The sequence below is a fragment of the Dipodomys spectabilis genome, unplaced genomic scaffold (assembly GCF_019054845.1).
Source record: "Dipodomys spectabilis isolate Male_0828 unplaced genomic scaffold, ASM1905484v1 ptg000057l, whole genome shotgun sequence".
Taxonomy (NCBI): domain Eukaryota; kingdom Metazoa; phylum Chordata; class Mammalia; order Rodentia; family Heteromyidae; genus Dipodomys; species Dipodomys spectabilis.
In genome coordinates, this window is record NW_024870734.1 from 1,521,924 (window position 1) to 1,528,210 (window position 6,287).

Below are 6,287 nucleotides of genomic sequence, written 5' to 3' on the forward strand. Positions count from 1 at the left end.
ACACTATCTTAAGGCAACCATCAACCAACGTTTGCATTTATACAGTCAATAGTCTACAGATACAATCTAGTTCAACAGATACATCTATTCGACATCAAACAACTATATGTTAATGGGCTTCGAACCACAGAGAAGAATTTGGAAAACCAGAAATTTTTAGTGTTAGGGAGAGATGTGGGTAAAAATTAGTAATAGATTGGTGTGGGGAGGCACAGGGAGAGTTAACTATGTTCTAATCTCAATGCAGGAAATAGGTTGGGTAGGATGCAAGTAGAGAGGGAGAGCAAAAGAAGAAAGGGAAAGGGAAATGAAAAGAGACCAGAAAAAAAATTAGAAACGTAAAAATTAATATAGTTATGGAGATTGAAAGACCATCTATTTAGGGAGGAATGTGAATATAATGAGAAAACAGGAGGGAGATAGAGGAGATGTGAAAAACTTAAAAAATGCTTAAAATATTATATAGGTATAAAGAGGTAGTACTGCTATTAAGGAATTTAATTCTCAGAGGTTTTGGATTGAGTAATAAATTTGTGGATTAAGTGTGTACACAATGGGTGATAGGGTCTACTAGTTAACTATGGGTTTATCTGAGGATGTGCAGGACAAGAGTTAAGTCACATACAGAAGAACAAAAGAAAGGAAAAGGTGAAAAGGATAAGAAAGGGAGAAAAAAAAAGATCAGAAGTTCAGTAGAGCTAGACAAAAAACAAAAAGATAATTAAGAAAGAAAGAAAAAGAGAGAGAAGACAAGACAGGAAAACGTACATTCACATATTCCTAAAATAAAAATTATAAGAGGGAAAAAAAAGTTACTGGAAAACAATTATTTTTTCAAAAAAGGCAAAAATTAAAGATTAATAAAAGTTTTAGAAAAGGAAAAAAAATTTTTTATATATATAAGTTACCAAAAAAAGAAAAAAGAAAAGAAGAAAAAAATGTTCTTTAATTTTTTTTTTTTTGAGTTTTTTGGGAGGGGTGGGAAGAATCCTGTATCTCCCTTTTGTCTGTAACCAGCCTCTTGTTGGAGTCTCTGGTCAGCTTGAGGTCCTGTGGCTTGATTGGTTTCTTAATTCTGTTTGTTCGAACAGGCAGAAAAATGCTCTGCTTTACCCAAGATTTTGAGATCCCCCTTCCAGGTTAGTTTAATGGGAGGGTGATCTGCTTTGAGAATCACAAAAGAGGGGTGATGAGGCTAGGTTCTGGTAGAGTTGAGGCCTTTCAACAAACAGTAGCTTTTCCCTGGGGCTATTTTGTGAAAAATTCACAGAGCCCACCCTGGAGCCATTCTCAGGGTTTCTGTTTTTCAATTGATTGTGGAGGCTGCTAGAGGGAGGGGCAGCCTCTGGCTCTGGTTACCCAGTGAGGAAAGCCACTCCAATGGCTGGTGCCTGAGCTGGGTGACTTTTCCCTGGATGGAGCTGAGTCTGGCAGGTCACTTCGCCATTAAGTTCTTGTGACCTGCTAAATGACTCGTTTTATTCCAAGGTCTGAGTTGGAGCTAGCAGCTCCTCCGAGCTTTGTCGGTATCCAAGATGGAGATCACCGGTGCTGGGGGGGGAGGGGTGGCCTTCCCTCCTCTGCTCCCTGAGAAGGAGTGAGGACGGCAGGCTTCTACTCACGCAGAGTCTTGGATCCTGGGTCGTCTCTGGTCTGCAAACTGCAGGATGAAGATGTCAGCTCCTTGTCGGTTCTTGCTGGTGTTGAGTAGAATCCTCTCGCCGGCTGCGTCTGGCTCCTTCGTCCCGGACTCTCTGTGTGAGCGCTCAGGTATGGCCGAGGCTGCGGTCGCTGCTGCGACCCTCCCGCCGCCGCGGCGGCTGCTGGCAGGCGCTCAGATGTGTCTCCTTGTCTTGGCTTCCCCTCTCTTGTCTAACTCTCTGTCCTGTGATGGCACACTTGGTGTGATTCTCTGGCTTAGGACTGTTCACTGGAACTCTAAAACTGCTTTCTATGCGAGAGCTTGTTCAGATTCCAGCTTCTCCTCCGCCATCTTCCCGGAACTTCCGGCCCCATCCGGCTTTTCTTTTTCCTCCAATCCCTGGGGTCCTAAGATCCAAGGATGGGCTGTCGGTCCAGAGGCTGCAGCCTAGGATGATCGGACCTGAGGCAGAGTTGCCACAACTTGAGTTCAAGCCCTGGGTGTGGCAAAAAAAATTAAAAAATTGAAAAATTATAAATGAAGCACCCTAGCTCAGAATTCACGCCATTTTATTGCTGGAGCTGGAATGTGAACTCAGGTCTAGGTCACTCTGTTGCACTGTGGGGGAAGGAGAAGCTCACCATCGTTGAAGACTACAAATCAGGCCTGGTCCCAGGGCCTGAATTGAAGCCCCAGCTCTGAAAAAAATCATATGCCCACCTATTTTACACATAGGATCTCTATTTACATACATGTGTGGAATGCATCATGTTTTCAGTGTAGTTATTCTTTTGGTTTGTGTCTTAGTCAGGGTTGCATTCTGCATTTTATTAAGTTTGATGACAGATATAAATGTGCTGACATGGACAGCAACCTATTTCTATGGCCATGGAGTTGCCTATGCCTTCTCCATCCTAGCTCAGATCAAGGACTTTCACAGGACAAAAAAACAAGTGGACCGATGGGTTTCTCACATCAAGATTCATGTTTTGGCACTGTTGGGATTTGAACTCAGGACCTAGCAGGCCCAATTGTCGAAAGGGTCAAAGTGAGGACACTGGCCTGTGAGCAACTTAGGAGCTAGACTGTTCCCAGCACCTGACATCGAGCACCAGGGAGGGCCAACATAGTCATAAATTCATACTTGAAACATAGGATATATATTGATAATATGTGTGGACAGCATTTTGCATTCGGTGCACATCTCCTTAATTTGTGTCTAATTCATGAATGTATTGTGTATTTTACTGAGTATGGTGACATGTTAACGGTTCTAACATGGATGACAACCTGTTCCCATGGTTATAAGTTTGTCTATGCATTCACTCTCCATCCTAGCTGAGACCCAGAACTTCCACACGAGAGGAAAACAGGTGCAATGACTAGTTTCTGACATCAGGATGAATCTTTTGTCAGTGCTGAAATTTGAGCTCAAGTCTGGGTAACCCCATTGCACTGTGGGGGAAGGTGAAGCTCATCATCCCTGAAGACTAGAATGTAAAGCTTGGTCAAAGGCCAGATTTGAAGACCTAGCAGTGGACAAAATAAGAAGCCCACCTCCTTTAAACATGATATCTCTATTTACATACAGGTGTGGTATGCATCTTGCATTCAATGTAATTATTTTTTTAATTTTGAGTCTTATTCATGGATGTATTGTGTATTTTATTGAGTATGATGACAGGTATATCTGTGTTGCCATGGATGACAACCTATTCCTATGGCTATAGAATTGCCTATATAGCTTTCTCCATCCTCGCTGAGTCCCAGGACTTTCACAGGACAGGAAAACAGCTGTAAAGATTGGCTTCACACAGCTGGATGAACCTTTTGGCATTGCTGAGAGCTGAACTCCGGGCCTAGCAAGCCCAACTTTCTAATGGGTCCACATGAGCATACCAGCTTTTGAGCTATTAAGGATCTAGGCTATCCCCAGGACCAGAGCTTGATCCCCGGGTTGGGGTTTGTGCACCATATTCATCCATTCATAAGCTGAAGCTAGTATGCTAATAAATACCTATTTGTATAGAGATGTGGCATGTTGTGTTGGAATCCTATCTACCATGTGACTACTAATTCTTGGATCTTTCCCAATGCCTCAATTTCCTGAAGGTAATTATTATTGTCACACTTCGTGAAGTCTTAATTAAAAATAATCATTTTGCCAAAGTTCTTGCCTATCATTTCCTGTATGAATCATGCATGAACTTCTCAACTCTTCCCTAGACCAGAATTCAAGCACTAGCCTGGAAAATGTAAAATTTATAGACATTTTAAAAATATGCTTTGTACTTACATCTATATATTCAGTCTATATCGTGTTTGCTGGAGTGATTCATTATATTTTATTATTGACTGAATGAATTAACATTTATTTTATGGACTTGAGTGCACCTATATCATTTATTACATTTATTCCAATCTATTCCATAAAATGTAGCTTTGCACACATATTATGTATATCATACCTAACACCCAGCACTTGCACAGAAAAGGAAAACAGGTGTCACACTTGTAATCTTATTCCAAGATGAAATTTTTGGCAATGCTGGGACCTGAACTGAGGGCCTAGAAGGCCCAACTCATGAATGGGTGAGTGTCAGCATGGCAACCTCTAGCCCATTCAGCTGCCAAGTGGATCCTAGGACCTGAGATGAGGCCACATGTTTGGCCAAAATAGCAATACCTTTCTATGGAGATGGTGGTATACAGGTAAATATATATTTAGATATTTTGATACTGCCAGTGATGTCTATCTAGTATTAAATGACATATATTACGTTCATACAGGTTCTTGGGTCTTTAGTGAGGACTTCATTTAATGAATAGTATTCTTTTAATGCATAATAAACTATGATTTAATGCATAATATACTGTGATTATTGGGTCTAAATTTATATTAGACTGATTGATGAACTACTCATCCAACCATGACATTGATTACATTTATCTGGTGTTCCTATGGACAGGCAATAGCTTCTTAGGCTCTCCAGCCCTTTGTAAGTGGCATGACTGGGATTCAAACACAGGGCATAGGTGTCCAGACTGGCCTATGGCTTCTCTGCCAGCCTGCCAACCTTCAGCAATGCCAGGTGACCTACAGGTTTCAACCATGTCATTTAGACCCAGGACAGTCAACATCCAAGGAAGGAAAAGAGAGAATCTGCCAGGTGACCTACAGGTTACAGCAGTGTTATTTGGACCCGGGATGATCACCATGCAAGGAGGGAAAACCAAGAAAACACCATCCATGGTCGGTTCCTAGCTTTTTTTTTTTTTGGTGCCATTTTCATTTTGTTTTCCTGTCAGCCCCCGAGGCTTAATATCCCACGATGGGTTGTGGGTCCAGAGGCTGCACCATCCCAGCCTAGGGTGACGTTAGCTGAGGTAGAGTTGCCACCCTATGAGTTCAAGCTCCGTGCTGGGCAATACATAAATAATAAATAATTTAAAAATATTAAAAATAGTTGGGCACTGGTGGTTCACGCCTGTATTCTTAGCTACTCAGGATGCTGAGATCTGAAAATCTCTGTTCAAAGCCAGCCTGGGCAGGAAAGTCCTTGAGACTCTTCTCTCCAATAAACCACTAGAAAACCGGAAGTGGTGCTGTGGCTTAAGCAGTATAGTGCTCGCCTTGAGCTGAAGAGTGCAAGGACAGTTCCCAAGGCCAGATATATATCAAACTAATGCTCCCTGGCTTGGAATTCGTGCCTTTTTTTTTCTGCCAGGCCTGGGAATTGAACTCAGAGACTGGGTAACTCTTATGCACTGTGGGGGACAAGGAAACTCACCCTCTTTGAAGACAAATAATTCAGGCCTGCTCCCTAGGCCTGAATTCAATCCCTAGCCCTGTTAGAGTAATATTCATCCACATTTGAAATAATTAATATCTACATACTTGTGTTTATTGAAATTGCCTTGAGTGTATTTATTTTATTTTTTGTATTGATTCATTATTTTTGTTGACTATTATTACACTTATGTATTAAATTGATTATATCTTATGAGAACTATACAGGACATTCACAAAAATTCTATGGTATATCATCCCATGCTTAGAAAAACAGAAAGAATACACCAACCAAAGTCTAATTTATCCCTAGGCACCCCAGTGGCTCACATCTGTAATCCCAGCTACTCAGGAGGTAAGAAGTAGAAGATGAAGTTTCAAAGCCAATCCAGGCAGCATAGCCTGAGAGACATCATCTCTAATTAACTGGCAAAAAGCCAGGCTACAAGTATGGCTGACGTGGTAGAAAATCAGCTATGAACAACCAAGCCAAGAAAGAGCAAGCTGAGTTCAATTGCGGGGAGAGGGGGGTAGGGGAGAGAAATCCTCCAAAAACAGAGAACTAAACAACACACAAATCCCACCTAATTTATGGTACCAACAAACTGAAAAAAAAATCAAGCTTGTGCAGTTGTACAAATTTAAATGAGCACATATGCTCTTAGGTACACTTCAAAACCATGTTTTTAATAATATATGTATATATATAAATTAATAATGTATATATATGAATAAACTAAGAAACCAGCCAACGAACAAATGCTTCTGAATTAGTGCCTTTATGTTTATATTAGTGGCACTATAAATTATTTGTACTAAAAGTATATTCCAAGTTTCTTTCTGCAGAATCAATCT